Genomic DNA, 22031 nt, shown 5'->3' on the forward strand with positions numbered 1-22031 from the left:
TTTTATTGATTGGCCACATTAAATCTGTGCCAATCCCAGGGGAGCATAATTGGAAGTTAGAGGAGGGCGCCACTACTATTCTGTACATGTTGTAGTGGAAACAGATGTTTTATTGATAAAGAAGTGCTTAAACCATTTACAGCAGCAGCCAGATAATGAGTCCACTCTGTCAAGTCTGCAAAGGTCATTACAGCACATAAACCTTATTAGCATCTTCTGTGGAAATGAATCTTTAAAAACACAGTGCTGCCGGCCATCTGGTTGCAAGCACTGCTGTACATGATGGGGAGGTAATTGCCCATGGTGTCAGTTAATGGATTAGAGTAGCCTCCACACTCCACCTTGAGCTCTGCAGCCATAAAAACCCATCACAGCTGCAGCAGGGCCGCTCTGTTTGGACTCGGGGTGTCTGATGCTACGGCCAATGTGATGCTCCGATCAGTCGAGCATACAGCTCCAAGGCTGCATGAGCAGTTCATTGCCACGTTTAATTTACTGCAGTCGCCATTGCATTTCTTTGCAAGTTAAAGCTGTATATATATATATGTGTGCTTCCCCCCCCCCCACACACACAATTTCAGGTGCACACTATGCATTCATGGCATGAAAACAAGGAGGAAGAAGTCTGAACAAAAGGGATATAAAAACACAAAACCTGCAGCAAACTGCAGACTCAGGCTCCAGTGTCAGTATGAGTGATGATCATTTGTCCCAACACTCATTGCTGTTGCATGTTCAATTTATGTTTCCAAGGAAATAGCAGCTCTAATGTGTTCCCAAAGCAACCCGTATGTGGTCTTTTGAATACGCTCTTCAGTAAATCCTCTTTATAATGTTTTGCTAGAAGGAGAAGCTTCCACACTCACGCACTCCTTTGTGAACGGACGGTTTAAAGTTAGTTAGCGAGCGGCTGAGCTTCGTGGTGAACAGCCTCGTGGGAGAAACTGTACAGTGTTTTACATTATCTTCTGACTTGGAAATGTTTCTGCTGCAGGCAAAATGAGTTAAATTGGGTGCATTGGGTGCGTTCATGATCTAGGAAGGTCTGCTGGTTGGCGAGGTATTTCTGGATAATAGAGCCGGACATGGTTTGCATTTGTCCGCAGAGCTCTGGGCTTTATGATATCCGTTTTATCTCCTCTTATCTATTTGTTTTTGGTTTTTTGAAGTGGACTTTACTCTGAAGGCTGAGTCAGATCAGATTTGGCAAGAATACATTTGCTCGTATGTTTCCGGTCACATCAGCATTTACAGGAATAGTTTGACATCTTGGAAAGTCTGTAACATTATTTGCTTTCTTTTTCTGAGAGTTGATGAGCATTTTGATACCACTCTCGTGTCTGTACAGTCAATAGCAGCTTAGCTTAGCATAAATACTGGAAATAGAGGGAAACGGCTAGCATGGCTCTCCTCTAGAGTGCACTGATTAACTCATTACAGCTTGTTTATTTAATCATTTACAAGCAAAGGTGAAGCTATAGAGACACTAGTAGGTGGATTTTGCAAGCTCGTGGTTTCCCCCCCATTTCCAGTCTTTATGCTAAGCTAACCAGCTAAAAGTGCTCCACACAAATGTAATGCCAACAAAGCCTTTTAAATTTAACTTGAAGGGCTTATAACAAGTTATGAGACAAGAGTTAATGGTACCAATATGTCTTTTAAATACACTATTTGCTTATTGTCCCATTAGCAACCAAGCTAAGAAGCTGGCTAACAAGTAGGCTAACTACCAAGCTAACTAACAAGCTTGCAAACTACCAAGCTGGCTAACTAACAAGCTTGCAAACTAGAAAGCCAACAAGCTTGCTAACTACCAAGCTAAGAAGCTGGCTAGCTACCAAGCCAACAAGCTTGCCAACTACCAAGCTAACAAGCTTGCCAACTACATAGCTAAGAAGCTGGCTAACTACATAGCAAGAAGCTGGCTAACTACATAGCTAAGAAGCTGGCTAACTACATAGCTAAGAAGCTGGCTGACTACCAAGCTAACAAGCTTGCCAACTACCAAGCTAACAAGCTTGCCAACTACATAGCTAACACGTTTGCCAACTACCAAGCTAACAAGTTTGCTAACTACATAGCTAACAAGCTGGCTAACTACCAAGCTTGCTAGTTAGGTAGGCATTTAAAAGAAAAAAAGCAAAGATACACACAACTTGACTTAATTGGAGCTAGCTGGAGCGTGTTGCTAGCTTAGTAAACAGTAGCAGTATCGCTCCACCCTCCAGAATATTGTTCCTACGTCAGAAGAATGTTTCTGTCTAAACTTCAGACCTTTACAGTTGGACTGTCACAGACCTGTTTGACTGGAATGCAGGCGGCTGCTTTAGTAACTCACGTGGCTGTTTGTCTTCACAGAGGGAGTTGTGTTGTTGAGCTCATTCCGAGGCTGCAGAGTAAACTGTGAATGAAGTGAGGACGAGCCCGAGAAGAGTTTGACCCAAATAAGAAATAAACATATTGTGTAAACTATATGGCGGCACAAAGAAAATACAAAACTAATAACATTGTTGGTGTCATGCTGCTGGTGACTGATGGTTGCTGCGTGGACAGTTTGAGAATGACGTGTTTAATTATGCAAAGAGACAAAAGAAAGACGAAAAATCAGGGTGTGGACTCCATAAACCTTCTCCAGACGCCGCATTCATGTGCTATGCCGAACACCAAATTAATTGATTTATTTCCTTCCCATAAACACAAAAACCAAACAGAAATATAAGGACGTACATTGATAATGGGATTTATCCCCCATATCACGGACGTGCAACAACATTTTATTCAGTGTGAAACAATACAAATGCGTGAAAGGTTGAAGTTCTGTCGTATCCATAAAACACGATCTGTTTGTAAACTATAATCACAGGCTGTGGAACCGATCTCACAGATGGACGTCATGCTTTCTCTCCACTGACCGTCTGGCTGACGTTCTGCAGCATGTGTTGGATTCTACAAGTTGTCGAGTTGTTGGAGCGTCTAGAAAGCTCTCTACGCATAATGTTTGTGTTTCTCTCTCTTTATTGCATTTTATCGTTAATCCTACAAAGTCTGTTGTCGTGTTCTATCTCTATTGGAACCATGCGGTTGATTTTAGTCCTGTGTCGAATCACCAAAAAGACTTCTCTTAACCTCAAAGCTTGAAATTAAATAAAGACTTTGGCAAAGACAACAAGAGAAGAGAAGAGAGAGACGTCTTGTTTTCCAGCTCCGTGCGGTGATTTAACACAGGAAGAGGTCAGAGGTGAAAGAGTCACAAAGACGATCGCTCACTTCCAGCACATTTGTTTCTTTTCATCGCCCTCGGCAGCAGATGTTTAGTTTCCGCTGTTGTTTGTTGACACGTTTGTGTGCAGCGGTGCAGACGTTCAATCTGAGGAAGATTGGGGATATTTTACTGAAAATAGTGTGAAAACACAAGCAAACAATAAACACACTGTCGGGTTTACAGGTCACTGTTTGTCATATATCACAGAAGAAAAGACACACATACCCACATATTTACACATATGCACACATATCCAGAATATTATTAGAAAAATACGTATTTTAAATGAAAATATAGATATTTTGTCAAAAATAAAATGTATAAATAAAACAACTTGTGCAGGTCTGGTCAGCCACATAGCTGTAAACGCCTTTAAACAATAATAATGCATCATATTTAATGTCTTTTAAATGTAAAAATCAAAGTATCAAAGTAATGTGTCATTAACACATCTCGAGTAAACACAAGATTTAAAGTGGTGCTTATATGTGATCATTTGTGGAGAAAAAAGAATAATCAATCTTAAAAATAGCTGATCAGCTATAACGTTACATAAAATAACACTTTCGGTCTTGTTTTGCGACAAAATACACACAAACACAAGTAATCAGCCTTTAATTTGACAATTGAGTAAAAAAGTGTTTTTAATCATTTTAAAATCAAACGTCTTTTGGTTTCAGATTGTTAGTCGAACAAAAAAACAGCTAATTAAAGACGTCTCTTTGGTTTCTGGGCAATTGTGATGCACATTTCTACTGATTAATTAAGGAACTAATAATCGGAGGATTTGATGCTAACAGTAATCGTTAATGGTAAGGCTCATTAAAAAGGTGTGAAACATCCATCAAACCGCCGCTGTGTTTTGGGTAATCACAAAGTTTCTTTTAAACCCGCTGCTGTTATATCATGCGGAGCATCAACCACCGCGTTCTTCTGCTCTCTCCACACCTTTGATATGTGCTCATTGCCGGGGTGTTTCTCCTCACTTCCTGTATGTTATAATGAGGACGCTCACTCATGCCGACTGCTGCTAATAAACAGCAAAGAAGCTGTTCTGCTCCTCTTCGCCTCTTTTCATCTTGAGAGTTTCTCGCTGCTTCCCAAAAACATGAAAAACGTCACTTTCTTTGTGACTTTCTTTGAGGGATGTAGCCGCCTGTGTGAAGGTGTTCAGCAGGCGTAGAAGCTTCTGTGGATGTCATTATTGTAAAGTAATGCAGTCACAAAACAGACATTTGTTTAGGTGAAAAAGAGGCCGACCGGTGCTTTAACAGCAAACATGGCAGCCGTTTTAAACGTGTTCGTCTTCATCAAAAAGTGATCCCGTAATAAGCTGACCCCCAAAACACGCCAGCGGGTTTTCTTTAAAAAATCACCAAAAATACCCAATTTCTAACGGAAAGAAGCTGTAAAAACTCTCAAAAACTGTCAAAATCTCTTTTTGTACATGTCTCATTTAAAATTATGCCAAAAAACAAACTGTTTGCAGTAACCGGATCCTGTAAAAAAACATTAAATTCTGCGCTTCTCAGTGCAACTCAAGAGCCACGACTGACTCTGCCGAGACCAACAGTCACGTGACAAAAAAATCAGCAACTTAACTCTGGGTCATTTACACAGAGCAGAGGACAAGATGTATATATAGATTCCATTTTTTCAAGTTGTTGCACTATAAATTATCAAAGAAATTGAATCAATGGCAGAAAGCTTGACCAAATACTGACATCTGTAACTGTAGAGTGCGTTTTGAACCCAGAGAGGCACGAAGGCTTAAAAAAACGACTTTGTGTGTCTGCAGACGAGCTTCACCGCGTTGTGTTTATCCAGCTGTGGATGTGTTGGTCTCATTGAGCTGCTGTTGTCAGGGAGGCTCAGAGCTTCAAGAGGCCGGAGGATGTAGCTTTGTAAATGTTGTCCTCTGTGGAAATCCCTTCCTCATGAACGTTCAATGTAAGTCACAGAATCCACAATATTTCTAGCTGGTTAGCCGATTGTTTCCCTCCTTCAGCCGTCGTCAGTCTTTCTCTTATTTGAGCCTCTGCAGCTCCTTCAAAGTTTCATTTAGTTTGAAGTACTTTTGTTGTAAAAAAACAATTCTATTTTTCTAAACTTGCATGTTTGGACTACGTTCCTGTGTTGCAACGCTAAAAGACTCTTAAAGTTCCGGCTCCACGACGTGGACTTTGTATGTGAGAAAGGAGGGTTAGGAGTTGGCTGCAAAACGGCATTCACAAGTCTGAAGGGAAGTCTTTGTTTTCCAATTATGCATGAATGCATCATTATGGCATATTTAATCAGTCTTAGCTTCGCAAGTGCTTTTCCTAGAAGGCCTTTGAAAGAGTTGATTGTGTATCTTGAACTGCATCTGACCCTTCGTACCAATGCACAGGTGTGAACTCCACATCTCATTTTAAATCCGCCAACATTAGCAATGCATGATGGGAGACTTGGACACACTTCTTCTGTTCTCATCTACGCTCTTTGCTCTTCATACCATGTGATGAGGAAATAGCCCGTCCATCAGATATCAACACGGATCTCATCGGGGTCGTTTCCTGTGGTCGGTACAGTTTATAATCGAGCTCGTTAAACTAAGTTTCCTCCGGGAAAAAGTCCAGTTTTCAGGTTTGTCAGTGCAGTTTTTGTTAATACTGATATTAGTGAAGCCTGTTCTTTAAGTGCAGCTGTGCAGAACTAACCAGGTTTAAACCGAATGAGTTAACATGCAAAAACAAACATTTAGGGAAACATGGCTTTACTGTAATAAATACTTTAAGATCGTCACAAATACTTGCTGGAACGAGCGATGCTGTTGCTCTTTTTGGGAGGACGCTGTCGTCCACAGACAGACGTGTTGTCTATCTCATGATCATGGGGATGAAATGAGGCTTGTTATCAGGCGATCAGTAAGCCGTCGCTTATATCTCTGCATGTTTTGGAGGGAAATTCTCATGTTGAGAAACCTTTTTATCACCGAGGCAGTTTATCTCTCGTGCAGCAGAAATGCAAATGGCTGGAAAACAAGCTTTTTCATGCAACAAAAACATTTTAAGCAAATTGTTTTCCCGTGGTTTTCTCCGTCGTGTCTTCCACATTACAAACCCAGGACCGCGTCGACTCGTTGATGGAGCAATTTGGAAGTCACTTTCGTCAGCGTCGCGCTTTTAGCAAAAAACTCCCAAGAGCGCAATATGTGCAGATGCTCTTTAACGTCCCCCTCGTGACTGAGGACACATACGGACGCTCTCGTCTTTGTATCTCTATGATGATGGATGTCTGCTGAGCGAAGAGGAGGAAGCATGGAGGGCCGTTTAGCAACCTGAGTCTCTCTCTCTCTCTCTCTCTCTCTCTCTCTCTCTCTCTGTCTCTCTCTCTCTCTCTCTCTCTCTCTCTCTCTCTCTCTCTCTCTCTCTCTCTCTCTCTCTCTCTCTCTCTCTCTCTCTCTCTCTCTCTCTCTCTCTCTCTCTCTCTCTCTCTCTCTCTCTCTCTCTCTGTTAATTCAGGGTCATGTCAGTCAGACTTGCTTCGGAGATGTGAGGCGTCGCTCTCTATAAAAAGACGAGTAATCATTACACACATTTAAAAACAGGGGGCCGCCGCTTTGCTTTGGAAGAGAATAGAAAACATGAAAAGAGACTCAAAGACAAAAACAGGCCGGGGGAGGAGAGCCACAATGGCCCTCAGTCTAATGATTGTCGCCGGCTCTTTCTCCTTCCATTTCGTTTCATACAATGCCGTTAATTACTTGCTAGTCTAGTTGCTTAAGTCCATTGTGTGGCTTAATACCGGGGCAGACTGAAGGCTCATTATTCAGAGCGATGGATGCACTTCAGAGTGAGCGAGGTTTATGATCTTAAAGGAGCCGGCCGGCTGTTTAACCAGTAACTCACACCTTCTGTTCCTTTCAGGCAGTTCCTCAAAGCCAGATTTGATCTTTTCTAATATTTTGTCAAATTTATAAAATGTTCAGGCGTCAAGGCTTAAGATTCAGTGTGAACACACACACATACAGTGAGTTTTGGTATTTCCTTCCCTCTGTTGGTTTGGGTTGAAGTCGGCAAATGAATTATTGGAGACCGTTCGATACAAAGTTTTTATACATTTTGTCTAATAAGTATTTGTATTTCCTGTCATGTTCCCAAACATCACCGCTTGTAAATGCAATGCTGTGCAGCAGCTGCAGGAGGGAGCTCTGTTGTCGGATCTTCACTTCAGCACATGAACGCACCACCAGGAAGAAGCGATTTTAACGCTATTAGAATTCTAATTAAGTGACTTAAATGAAAACCAAGTGTGTTTGATCACAAAGCATTAACTACGTTGTCTGCGAGTTGATTCCGTTAGTGTACGTAGATGAACTGGAACCGATGGGAACCACTTGCAGGATTTGGGGGAAACGGTTGTCAGCGCTGTGAATTGGGAGCAGCTGGGATTCACTGGGCTGATTCAAGGCCTCGAAACACGCTAAGACGTCACATTGCCGAGGTTATCCATCTGAAAACGAGCGTAAAACACGTAGGTGTGATCTCATTGAAGAGGAGCATCGGCGTCGCCTCAGTAAGCAACAACAAAGTCCCTGAATGTGACATAACAAGGATACCCAATCAAAAAAAAAACCCTCAACCCCCCCGAGCTCCACCATCAGCCGGAGGAAGGAACGCGCTTTGTGGGAAGTCATTAAAAGCAGCGTTGCTGCTGCTGATGTTGACGTTGCATCACTGCAGGCTTTGTTTTACATCTAAAAGAAGCTCCGATACAAGAAGTCTAATAAGTTAGAAGTTCCTTCATCTCACTGAGGCACAAGATCTCGTTCGTCCGGAGGAGTAACGCCGGCTTCTCTAATGATTAGACGATGGCTGCAGGAGTGTGAGCTGTAACGTTCTGTGATGATGTCATGTTTTATCACAATATTGATGTAGTAGTTCTATAGGGTGGACCGATGACAGGAGGTGATGGGGATGAGGGTTGACGTGTGACGTAATCGGGGTTTTTGAACTTTAAAAAGAAACACTCGGTCTTACTGCTTGTGGAAAGTTTCTGTTTTGAATATTCGCGTAATTTAGCGACAGTAGTTTCAGGGCACGTCAGTTTAAAGCTGATTCACATGTGATGCTGTTTATCCTGACAGTAATCTGTGTCTGTGTGTGTGTGTGTGTGTGTGTGTGTGTGTGTGTGTGTGTGTGTGTGTGCGTTTGGTTGTGTGTTTGTATTTGACCATTAGCAACGGATCGTGTGTGTGTGTTTTATCAGTGTAGCGTCCGAAGGTTGTGTTTGCAGTAGAAGCAGCAGCAGTGTGTGTGTGTGTGTGTGTGTGTGTGTGTGTGTGTGTGTGTGTGTGTGTGTGCTTGACCGTGTTTGTTCAGATAGGTGAAGCAGATAAAGTGTGAAGCTACCTGACATCCACTCTTTACTTTCTCTTCACTAATCCTCCTTCGTCAGAACATCATTAAACTTTAGCACACTCTCTCAGAATTCCCCTGAAATCCGTCTGTCTTGTATTTTGAAAGGTTTTACTTCCTGTTTTGCTTCCATCTAAATGTTTTCATAGTTCCTCTGATTCCATGTGTGTCACCTTCTCTCCCTTCCTCTTATGAATCACTTCAGCGTCACGTCTTCGGCTGGTTATCTTTCCTGCTGCTGTTCTGTTTTTATTCCTCGTCCTCACAACCTTTCATTTTCAGTTTAACCTCTCGCTCTCCATCTTCCGTCCCGTCTGACCCGAGTCTGGAGCTAAACAGCCTCTGGAGGACACGAGGACGTTAACGGGTTTATTGGTCTCTTAAAGGGCCGGGCCGCCGATCGTACTCATGAAGTTTAGTGTGTTATAAGAAGTAGTTCTTGTTAGTCGTGTAATGTCCTCTGTGTCTCTGCAGGAAGCTTCAAACAGAAAGCCGACGTTACAAACAAAGTGAGCGCTCAGGAGGCAGGAAGTGTTTCATCAACTGTGCTTCTGAGTTGCATTATGGGAAACTTTGATGGCTCCATTTTCATATTCTTTCCCAAAAGCTGTCTCTTGTGAGTTACCTGACTTCATAGACGTTGTATTCATTTATTTAATTTATATATTTCACTGTAGATTCTGCAGCGTGAAACCCAAAATGTGTTCTGAATCAAAGATTAATTTCCAATAAAACAAATCCTCCTGAATTTGAGCCATTAAAAGTCACAGAAATACCTAAAAAAATAGACAATAAAAATAATTCACATTCATGCAAATTCAGTGCCGCTAAATATATAATGAAGTATGTGTTTTATTAGTGAGTGATAGACTCAATTCAGCCAGATGTGCACAAAGTAAAAGCTCGTTTAGTCAAAACAGATTCATCGTTTCAGTGATTAAATAAAATATTCTGAAATGTGTTTTGACAGAGAAACTGAATATCTTTGGCTCAAAACAAACAAATAATCGAGCAGGTAGCTGTAGATTATATGAAAGTCTGATGAAACTCATCTTCTCTGTGGCGCTCCGGTCTGTGGACGCTCCCAGTCTTCATGACCTCACCGGGGGATTTCTGAGTTGATGGAAGACGTACCGCTGATGTGATCTTTGGCTGAGGGAGTTTCCAGCGTTTTATTTCAGTCTGTGTCGGTGGTTCGGGGGAGAAAAGGTGACTCAGGATTCATAAAACCTGCACAGCGACCCCTCTGTGTTTCTATTACTGACAGAAGGGAGAAGATCTATTCTCATTACTGCTGGTGCATGAAGTTCAGCAGGCTGTCGGAGAGTATTTAGGTGTGTGTGTGTGTGTGTGCGCGCTCTATAATTAAGACTGCATGTCATCTACTGAAGGCTGCCGTCACACCTCGAGTGTGGAGTCCACCGCGGTGCAGTTTGTGGAGGAAACGGGCCTGAAACACGAGGCTTCGTGAGCTTTAAGGAGTTCAGCAGCAATTCATTCGCTGATTCGTCGTTTAACGGTCGTCGGGTTTTGTCGGACAAAACGAGACGCGTCGATGTTCTTTCTTTGCATGAAAACGTCTCACTGATGGAGGATCTTGAGTTTTGCAGAAGAAAATGTGATTTTTCTAACTTGTGGAATAATCGAGGTAATAATTTGCACATCAGTCATTTCTTAAACCGGCTTCATGTTCAGCTGTGGAAACGGAGAGAAGACTCACATTCATCATTCAGAGTGAGATCTCACCACGAGCCTCTGTCTCTGGCATCTCATTCACACTGCTGTGTGTGTGTGTGTGTGTGTGTGTGTGTGTGTCAGTGTGAGAGAGATAAACTAACAACACACAGTGTGAGATACGTAAATACCTACAGACACGTTCGCACATTTGAGAGCTGCATGGCGGCATGAGACGAGGTGTGTGTGAGACTGTGCGTGTGTGTGTGTGTGTGTGTGTGTGTGTGTGTGTGTGTGGGTGGCAGGTCACATGACATCTGAGGTGATGTCTTTTTGTTTTTCCAGCTCTTGAGGAAAGACAGGTGGTGATGAAGTTCTGTCTTTTTTAAATACAGCTAGAGGTAACTTTTATAAGAAGTTAATATAATTCTGACCTTTCACAATAAAAGCCCTGGACAGTACACACTAGCTGTTTACCAGAGGGTTCTTAAACTCACGAAGATACTTTTTTACTAAAAGTAATCCCAATAAAATATCTTCCAGTAGTTTAGACTTACAACAGTTTAGTCAGACTGTCTTTTCAAGAAAAACTTGAGATATAATAAACGTTGGTACTCATCAGTCGCTGTTATAAACTAAACATCTGGTAAAAATAACTGTGTGTGTGTGTGTGTGTGTGTGTGTGTGTGTGTGTGTGTGTGTGTGTGTGTGTGTGTGTGTGTGTGTGTGTGTGTGTGTGTGTGTGTGTGTGTGTGCTCATGGCTGCAGTCTGACCTCTTGTCTCCACCACAGGAAACCACAACCCTCTCCTCCACTTTCTTGTCTTTCCTTCACCGTGTCTCTGGATCTTCTCTCTGATTTTCAGCTCATTTCTCTGTTTGAATTGTTCATTTTGTGGTTTCCTGCGTTGTGTTTTTGATTTTTATTTCTAACGCAGGACGGAAATATTCTCCACGTGAGTTCATAGAGAAATGTGTTTTTTTGAAACCCCACAACCCTCGTATTACGTTTCAGCACTATTTGTTGTCCTTATCATGCAATCAACATGCCAGCGTTCACTCGGTGATTGTAATCACGAACACGCTGATTACAGACGAACATGCACATTTTAAAGCAGCAATCAGCAAGTTTAGTATTTTCCTTCTTCATGTGTGAAGCTGGTTATCAAGTGTTTCTCAAGGTGAACGTTGGGAGGGAAGGCGACGTCGGAGTAGACGGCCGGGCTTTGGGACGAGACTTTGACAGAAGTGAGATACAGATGCTGTGATTTCTGTGTGTTTACCGGCGCTGACCCACGATGTTTTGCTCCGGTTTGGGAACTAAACTGTGACCGTAAAGTGACCGGCTGGAGAACAGGTCCAGGCCGACAGAGTGAGGTTTCACTGTGAGGTTGACCTTCGTGGTTTCTGAGTGAAATATCTCAACAGCTATTTCGTGGATTGTCTTTAAATTAGATGCAGGCGTTCATGTCCCCCTCAGGATGATTTGTAATAACAATTGTAATGTTTAGCCTGAATCAATACAGCTTCACATCACACTCTTGTATTTCTTCGGTCGTCCCCTGAAGCCGTCAGATTCTCTTTAGAGGTAAACCGGTTAAATCGATGTTACCGGTGCGATCGGGGTCGAGGTAGCGCGGCTGCTCCACTGCTGAAGGTCTCCGTAATGTTTGTCAAGTGCACACACACACACACACACACACACACACACACACACACACACACACACACACACACACACACACACACACTAATCAGTGACAGTCAGTACTTTCCACTGGATGTGACCGGGTCAACCATGAATAAACCAGTTGAACAGAGTGGCTGTTGACACACTGTAACTGTGTGTGTGTGGTCCTCGGTCATAAACCTACTGGGTGAGAATCTGTTAAAACTCTTTTTAAATATTGTTATTGGGGGGGCGTTCACATGCCGTGGGTTTTTTGCACGCGAGAGCGACGCCGTCGTGAAACATTTTGGAATTTCCAGGGTTTCAGCAGCTGACGTTGTTACTTTGTTACTTTGTTACTTTGTTACTTTGTTACTTTGTTACTTTGTTACTTTGTTTCTTTGGCTGAGGGCGACTGTGGCTCGGTGGTCGAGCGGCTCCGCCCCCTACCATCAGAATATGAACGTGTGAATGACATGAAGCTTTAGAGCACTTTGAGTGGTCGGAAGACTGGAAAAGTCCATTTACCATTTTGCTTTGTATCTGTAACCTGTTGTTGGTTTTTATGGAAAACCACACAAATAGAATTATTTTGTGTATATGGGTCGAGTTTTTCTTATTTCTCACAGTCTGGGGTTTGTCAGTGATTATCAACAATATTGGCTTCGATGCGTTTTATATTTTTTTGTGCAGGGAACCAGAAATATAGCTTTTATTGTGCCCCGTCGGGCAAACATGAGAAAAATGTCTCAGTATGGTGCCAGAGCTCCAGATTAAAAGCCTGATATCATAGAAATAATGATGTTATGCTGTAATGGACGAGGGATCACATATTGTAGTTTCTATGGGGACATTTTTGTCCTTATTGGTCAAGATATTCTTTGGCTACATAGTTTATTATCGACTATTAACGGAGGTTGAACTTATTCATTCACAAAATGAATGCCTTGTGCGTCAACACAACCAAAATGATAACGGTGTTTAATACTGAATTCAGAGCATATGTATTGACTCCACATGGCTCTCAACATGGCGACGGCTGAGCCGGCTGTCAGCAGCTATTGGCGCTAACAGTGCTAATAACGGTAACAGAGCTAACAGAGCTAACAGATTGTTTGATGATATATTAATGCTATAAATATCGTTTATGGAACCTTTATAAATTAAAAAGCCCCAAAATGTCCCGTGTGAGGCAGAAAGCTGAACTTTAACTTGATTTAATTATCATAACTGTTGGCGATTGATTTTCTGTCAGTTGACTAATTCATTAATTGACTAATCATTTGGTTTCATACTGAGCAAAGATGAGCTTCGTTAAATCTTGGTGAGTAAAACAAGGATACTAGTTGCTAATTGGTTTGACAGCTTTGACAATCACAGCTAATTTAAATATATAATAACAATAAACCAAGTTTAACTAAAAACGTATGGAGCCGTGTGCGGCTGTGATGCTACGAACAAACCAGAAGATGAAATGTTGCTGTTGGATGAAGCACTAAAGAGATTTAAAATGTTAAACTCCCACACAGACATATTTGACCTTCCTTTAAGTTTAATCAGTTATGCAGGTCTCATTATGAAGTTCTTCATGTGGAAGTTTTGGTTTTGGGAGACGACCTCAGACCCTGATTACTTACAGAAAACTGGTTCTTGGTTTGTGAGTCGCATTGAACCCCCTCAGAGTGTGTGTGTGTGTGTGTGTGTGTGTGTGTGTGTGTGTGTGTGTGTGTGTGTGTGTGTGTGTGTGTGTGTGTGTGTGTGTGTGTGTGTGTGTGTGTGTGTGTGTGTGTGTGTGAGTGATATGGCCATTATTTATGTATTTAGTTTGCACAGTACAAGTACTATTTACAGTTTGTACGTGTACTGGGTTCTGTGTTCACGTCTTTATATTGTGTGTGTGTGTGTGTGTGTGTGTGTGTGTGTGTGTCTCATTTCCTGTGTGCTGGCCTGTTGCCTGTTTGACCTGGTATGATTTGGCTCCCTGCCTCCTTCCCCTTTATTTCTTTCCTCCCTCTTGGCCTCTCTCTTGCTGTTCTTTTCTCTCGCTCTTTGGATCGTCTTGTTGTTACTTCCTTAAAACATCCGCCAAGCTTTTCATAAATCTCTTTTTAGGAAATTCATAATTCTCTATTCAGAAATAGCCTTTACCTCCACAGACCGGCTGTTGTTTCTGCTGTTTTTCATTTTTCCTCTTTTATACCGTTTTATTTTCACATGCTCTTGTTTACTGTGTTAATTAGCTATTTGCTTTTATCACAAATTCGGCATTTCCTGCAGATGTTTTACATTAAAAGCCTTCCAGCGGTTTAGACGGAACGATCTGTTCCCCTCCCCCCGAGGGCTTTTATTGTGAAGTAATTGCAAGGAAGTGGACGTGAGCCATACAGCGATAAGCCTGGTGTGAGTTTGATGCTCGGCTTTAATGAATTCTGGTGAATTCTGAATTTATCATGTAATGCATTAAACTGTATAACAGTTTAGACAATAACTGAATAGAGCTTAAAGAGGTTTATGCACGTTTATCTCGTGATGAGTTTGCAGATTGTCAGAGAACTGTGGTGGTCTTCAGGTAACTAAAAGCACTGAAGGCTCTCTGTAGAGCCAGTGTTTCATTTGTCCGTTCTGGGCTTCTGTAGAAACATGGCGGTGCAACCAAGCGGCAACCTCCTGTTCTGAAAAGTGAAGCCGAAGCTTCACGTCTTAAACCTGCATTCTCTCTAGTGTCCACCAGGGGGCGACTCCTCTGGTTGTATAGAAGTCTATGAGAAAATGACTCTACTTCTCTCTTGATTTATTACCTCAGTAAACATTGTAAACATGAGTTTATGGTCTCAATCTCTAGTTTCAAGTCTTCTTCAATACAGCATGATGTTCATTTAGTAAATGATGGTCCATTTAGAGTCAAACAGACCATAAAGCAGGGGATGCTTTAGGGGCGGGGCTACACAGTGATTGACAGGTCTCTACCAGAGACGTCCTCCTCAGTCCAGAAACTTTCCACCAATGAAAACCCTTCTCTCTCTCTCTCTCTCTCTCTCTCTCTCTCTCTCTCTCTCTGTTTGTTTTTTTCACCCCTGTTGCTATTTTTCAGTTTGACTGTTTCTTCTCACACACAGCGGTGGAATAAAAGAGCTGAACTCAAATACAGTCACGTCGTTTTATTCTAAATGAAACCAAATGTCAGATTTGTCCCTGAACACACACACACACACACACACACACACACACACACACACACACACACACACACACACACACACACACACACACACACACACACACACACACACACACACACACACACACACACACACACACACACACACACACTGTACACCGCGTACTGCTGGCTCGGCCTCCGTGACTGAACGTGCAGCTCTCCAACAAATCTGACTTTCATGGTTGCGTCTCCATCAGCGGTTTAGATTCTCTGACTGCCTGTTTGTGTGTGTTGGAGTGTGTTTCTGTGTGTGTTTTGTGCATTAGGTCATTTTGGCATCTCGGCTGTAATTAGTGGCTTTATGGAAACAGGCAGGAAGATTGCGGGAAGGTCACGACACTTCTATGGGATCCAGCTGTTTGCTGCAGTGTTTCTTATGTCTCATTTCTTGTCTTTTACACATCGGCGCTGTTGAATTGTGGCTGTGCATTAAAGCTCTAATTGAATGCTGTTGGTCTTCTACGTGGGTTGAATAATTGCCTCCGACTGGAGCAAAGGGCCGCACATCTGTATTTTGATTTCAACAGACCCAAGAGGAACATGGGAACGGCAGCGAAACCAGAACCAGAAAACTGTGGCAACAGATGAAGAGAGTCGGGTTGTTGAGGGCAGTTTGTGTAGATTTTTTTGGTTGTGGTTTGTTAACACAACATTCAACTGAACGTGGTCGGGGTTAAATGTTTTATTTAATCTGCTAAAAATCTTTGCACACCGAGTCTGATACGTTTTAGTCTTTTTAACGGTGTTAAGTACGGACGTTATTCTGGGCGAAAAGAACAAATGATGAGCAACTGTGAGAAGTTCACAACTAAAGGACATTTTTGTAATATCTCTGAGCTGGAAAATGTTATTGTGTGTGTGTGTCGCTGAATGGCTAGCTGTGAACTAAATATTGCACTTTGCAGAAATCCGCTCAAACGCTGCTTAAATGTGTTTATTTTAGGATTCTGGATTTGATTCTCTGCACCAGTTTAGAGTGTATTTGTGCCTCTGCCTGGCTTCTCCTCAACAGCAGTGACAGCTGAGGATGAGTGTGATCACATTTAGAGCCTCACCAAGCTGTCAAAGTTTAAATAACTGAGACTGATGGCCTTTACAAATACCTAACGTATTGTTAAACTCTTCATTAGACTCTTTGTTTTTATGTAAGATATACGATGGTCCGTATATCTTACAAAGAGTTATTCTGTGTCTCCTACTGAAGTCCAGCAACATGCAGTCTTTTCAAAATAAACTTCCGTCTTCACAGGAAACGATCGCAGTGCTTCTGTAGTTCTTTAAAACCAAAATGTTACTTAAGCGCGGAGGATACTTGACAAAAACAGTCAACGTTTTGGATAAAATAACTACGAAAGTGGCGTTAAACAAGTATGAAAGTTACACAACTGGTAATTCGTAGTTTTGGTTGAAATAACGAGGAAAGTTGCGTTGCTTCAGTGTGGTAGCTACGTGACAGAAATGTCATTGTATCGCTTTAAAACAACCACAGAAGTGGTGCTTCTTAAGTACGGAAGTTATTTGACAAATAAGTCGACTTCTGGTTTCACACGCGACATGAACAGCGGTCTCCTGGGTGAAAGTCGGGTGTTTTGTCAGTCTTTATACTTCTGTGGATATTTCATGGGCGATTCACAGCTTTACTCGGTGTGGTGTAAGTCGATAAGTGAACAACAAGGGTCACAATGCAGCAGATAAAGTTCGGAGTTATTACATCAGCTGCGTAGCCATGGCAACAGAGGGGTCGAGTCCACGGAGTTATTCCTGTAACGTGTTTAGTTTATCAGCAGGAGCTGATCTGAGTCCAGCTGTTAACTTCCTGGTGTGTGTTGTTGTGGTTCCTCAGATCAGTGAGTATTTCCTGGAGGTGTGTTTTGCCTGGAACCCAACTCCTCCACCCTCTCCCTCTCTCCATATCTCTGCCTCTCCTCCTCCTTGCAGTGTTATATATACAGTGTGTGTGTGTGTGTGTTGTAGTAAATTCCTGCTCCAGTTATGAGGTGATTAGTCATATGGTATCAGTTTATTTTGCCAGTAATGGAAACCGCTCGCTGCCAAAGAGAAACCCGCCTCTCTCTGTCAGCTTCCCAACTTCCCCTCAGCTTTTCTCTTATTTCTTCTTTTTAATTTCCTCCCTCCTCCTCTTCTCCTCCACCCTTTGGCTCTCATGTTATTTACTTTCTTTGCTCCTCTCACCTTCCTCCTTCTTGTCTTCCTCCTTATCGCGTTCTTTTCATTCCTCCTCCGTCTCGTCTTCCATCATTACACCCCTCGAGTTTCTCTTAACTTCTTGCACGTTTTTTCCTCCTCCTCCTCCTCCTCCCCCTCCTCTGATGTAATCTTATTTTCTTCATGTTTATAGATGATGACAATGCTCTGCCCCTCCCAAGCTAATAAAGAAAACGTGTTCGGACTCCGGAGCATTTCACTTTTTAGTCTCTCCCTCTAAAAAAACCCACAGCAAGCAGAACATTTGTAGAATTAATTGAAAAGAACAAACCCAATCAGTGACGTTCACTAGTTGCATAATAGATGAGCGTAGTGGTTGTTTGGTTCCAGGTCTGCTCTGATAGATATTCTACATGCATCTCTCACTCCAGCAAGCTTAATGTTGTGTCAGTTAGAGAGAGAGGGGGAGGAGGGGGAGGAGGGGGGAGGAGGGGAATAGAGAGACAGACAGCATCCGGCCGAGTGTTTACATTTCGTGACTACACGTCTGATTATAGAGGAATGTGAGGACGTCTCCGTCACGATAACACAGATTACGGGTCATTCAGAGCGACACAGCAGAGACTTAATGAAACGCAGGCGACACACCACGTGGTTAGTGAGTGTTTCTGTTTTAAAACAGCTGCGACTATCTGTGGTGGTATTTACGTTGTTATGCTGACAGATTAGAGCTGCAACAGTTAAACTGGTTAGTTGTGAACTTCGAGCAGTTTGAGGGCGTTTTATGTAAATCCTGCACCGCGATAGAGGCGAAGTCCCGCCCCTTCCTGTGTCCCCCATTTCGGAAAAACATATGTACGATAGTCAACGGACAAATATTTGAATTGTGTCATCAATAACACATATGATGTTTCTTAATTTAAAAGATAGTTTTGCACGTGAAGGAAGTGAACTACATCTGTCGTCTCAACACGACCGTTAGCTTGGCTCGCTAGCTAACTTAGCTCGCTAGCTAACTTAGCTTTGATCCAGCTTTGCTTAGAGATGTTGGGCACGACTAGTTATGAAGCGTTTGTTCTTGAACTTTTGTTGTCCAGCAGTAAAAAGCTTCACGTTCATACATACAGAAACCAAGGACGTATCATTGACTGTTCACATAACTTTAAAAAGTAGATTCAGGGTTGTTGCTGTTGAAGAATATCGATGAATATGTTCCTCCTGCTGAGGAGCAGCTGGAATCTCATTAATTCAACATTTAGTCGAGTTTTGAAGGATGATCGACATGAAAAACAAAAAAAGTTCAAAGCCCGTCGGGGGTCGTGTACATTTTGAGTCCAAGGTCCTCTGAATGTTACCGGTTTTGAGATGAAAAATTCTTGCGAGTGATCGTCGCCTCTTGAGCGATTGTAAATGGGGGGAAATAGCATGTGTGAGACTCCACAGGAGGCAGGCATGGCATACTAAAGCTGCATCTCATTAGCGCAAAGTGTGTGTGTGTGTGTGTGTGTGTGTGTGTGTGTGTGTGTGTGTGTGTGTGTGTGTGTGTGTGTGTGTGTGTGTGTGTGTGTGTGTGTGTGTGTGTGTGTGTGTGTGTGTGTGTGTGTGTGTGTGTTTGTGTGTGTATGTTTGTGTGTGTGTGTGTGTTGTTGGCATTGACGTCCTCCTGTTTGGCAGCTCTCTTTGTCACGCACACACACACACACACACGCTTCAGGGTTATTTCTGAAGGACGTAGACGTGCACACACCACTGATTGGCGTGTGCTTGTGGGTGAATCTGCCTCGTATCAGCATGAGGTTGCACAGACCTCCAACTCGTTACCAAAACAAGCTCCACCCCACCAGGAAGTATTTGGGTCAAAGTTCAGGTGTCCTCGTTTTCCAGCTGCCGAGCAGCCATCTTTAGCTCTGTTTACACGCTGCAGATGGCGCCCGAGAAACAAAATGTACTGCGAGGAATCAAAAAGACGACGATTGTAACCGACTAAACGCCGTAAACCAACCTCCAACTACTTTATTGTCTTTTATAAAAGATAAAGACAGAAGTCAAGTATTAACAGCATCATAATGAAATAAAGGTTAAATATAGATTAGAGGAATGGATTTGAAAACCTTGATATTTGTGAATTCGGCACTTTCTTGCTCAGCGTTGGACATGTTTGTACGGTAGACATAAAGCCATTGTCAGCAGCTGGCGAGCTTAGCTTAGCATGTTAGCATGCTGCTGTTAGCATTTAGCTCAAAGCTGCGTCTAAGTACAGATCTTTTATTTTTTAAGCAATGGTTTAATATTTTGTAAAATATGCGTATTTGCATTGTTTTTTTGGAGTTTGCCAGGCAACCAGTAAAGTCTCGGGCAATAAATGTGTTGCTTTCACACTGCAGTTTATGGAAAGATAAAATAATCGAGATGTAACGTGTTGGAGATGTTGGTAGGTAGCTTTGGAAGGAGCTGTTTCCTCCTGTTTCCAGTCTTTAAGCTAAGCTAACTGAAAGTGTATCAATCTTCTTATACAACTCTTGGAAAGTATGACAATAAATATATTTCCCAAAATGTCAAACTTATTCTTTTAAAAGTCGTATACTGAATCCTGAAAAGCCTCTAAAAGTTCAAATTTAATGAAAAAAATAAAGTTCTAGGAAATACTTCTGTTTGACATTTGAATGATTTTGAAGGGATTAAAATGGTTCAATTTCTCTTTTTGGACAAAATATTGACTATGTTCAGCTGCATGAAAAAAAAAAAAAAGTATTGGTAGCCATCTTCAAAAACCCGTATCCATCCAATCCTAGTCTGATTTATCTTTCCAGACAGCGACTCTGATAGCCCTCCCAACGGATCACGCATTTCCATCAAATATTTGATGTGCGCCCAACTGCGGTTAATGCCAAAGCTTTGCTGCAGACAGATCAGATCAGAGCAGTCGGGGAGTTGTGTCGAGAGAAAGAAATTTCCAGGACAGGGTGAAGGCATGACGAAAGTGAAACAGACAGATAAGAGCGGAAGCAGAGAGAGGAGCTCATGACAGTTTAAAAGTCTGATTCGTCATCGATTAGAAGGCTTGGAGGCTGATTCTGACAGATTGCTGAAAAAGCTTTAAATACCATCGTTTTCATGCCGACACTTTTTAAAAAATAATGACACTCCTGACGAAGGGTGAAGAGTTTCATTCTCTTCAGGCTGGAACAGATTGTGCTTTGGACCACGATGGGACGAGACATATTTCGTCCCAATTTTTTAAAACATTAGCTCATTTTGGGTCGGAGTGGTCATCCAAAAAGTGAAGTACCTGCAAATGGTTGGGCGTAAAAATGACCAAAATAGAAATTGGACTCTGCTTATAACTTGTAAACATTATTAGAAGCCAGCAGCAGAACACAAGCCGGGTTCAAAGACTTGATGATGTGGAGATTTTCTTCTCCTTTTCTTCTTCTCTTGTCAGGTTTCTTTTTGTCGTCTATGTTCTGACTGACTATGCCAATAAAGTTTTGTTCAAACCAGAGCCGATAAGCACAAGTTGAGGCAAATATAAGTTAGCGTGAAATTACTTTCACCGCAAACACTTGCATCATTAAGCGTGTCATTTAATTACTTCAGCAAATTAAGAAATTATCAAAGATGTTATCTCAGAATCAGGTTCGTTGCCAAGTAGGTTCTTTCAAAAGTGGACGTAGTCACCATGACTTTACCCATTGGTTTGTTGGTTTTTGTCCGTCGCCATTTTGGTTTTTTTCCGTCACCATCTTGGTTTTTGTCTGTCGCCATCTTGGTTTTTGTCTGTCGCCATCTTGGTTTTTGTCCGTCGCCATCTTGGTTTTTGTCTGTCACCATCTTGGTTTTTGTCCGTCTCCATCTTGGTTTTTGTCTGTCGCCATCTTGGTTTTTGTCCGTCGCCATCTTGGTTTTTGTCTGTCACCATCTTGGTTTTTGTCCGTCGCCATCTTGGTTTTTGTCTGTCGCCATCTTGGTTTTTGTCTGTCGCCATCTTGGTTTTTGTCCGTCCCCATTTTGGTTTGGACAACGCCGTGGTAGAGACCTGTTAATCACTGTGTAGCCCCGCCCCTAAAGCATCCCCTGCTTTATGGTCTGTTTGACTATAAATGGACCATCATTTACTAAATGAACATCATGCTGTATTGAAGAAGACTTGAAACTAGAGATTGAGACCATAAACTCATGTTTACAATGTTTACTGAGGTAATAAATCAAGAGAGAAGTAGAGTCATTTTCTCATAGACTTCTTGCGACGGACCCAAACATGTTTGCTGTTGCTCAGCAGGTAGAGCGGGTCGTTCACTGATGACAGGGTTGGGGGTTTGATCCTCAGCTGCCAGGTGACTCGGGCAACACGCAGAATGCCAAGTTGCTCCCGATCAGCGCCTTGCATGGTAGCTAGCTTCCATCAACTGTCAAGCACTTTGCATAAAAGCTCCATATAAATGCAGACATTTACATTTTCATTACGTTTTCTGTGCAGCTGCAGATTTCTTCCCTCTGTGATTTAGCGTTGAATAAACGTTCGAGCGGCCGTCTGCGTTTTTGCTTTTAGGTTATTGTGCCAGCAGTCGGGCGCTCTTTGGGCCATGTTTTAAAGTTTTTATTCAACCCTTGCCCTTCCTTTTTGCAAAATGCCCTTTTTCAC

General features: G+C 42.3%; 1 protein-coding gene across 2 annotated transcripts in view; it reads left to right on the forward strand.

Moving 5' to 3' along the window:
* LOC306713758 (plexin-B2-like) overlaps positions 1–22031 on the forward strand; it is a 133437-nt gene that overhangs the window by 1182 nt on the left and 110224 nt on the right. The gene's annotated exons all lie outside the window — the stretch shown is intronic.

This window comes from Pholis gunnellus (genome assembly GCF_910591455.1).
Source record: "Pholis gunnellus genome assembly, chromosome: 22".
In the NCBI taxonomy this organism is placed as follows: domain Eukaryota; kingdom Metazoa; phylum Chordata; class Actinopteri; order Perciformes; family Pholidae; genus Pholis; species Pholis gunnellus.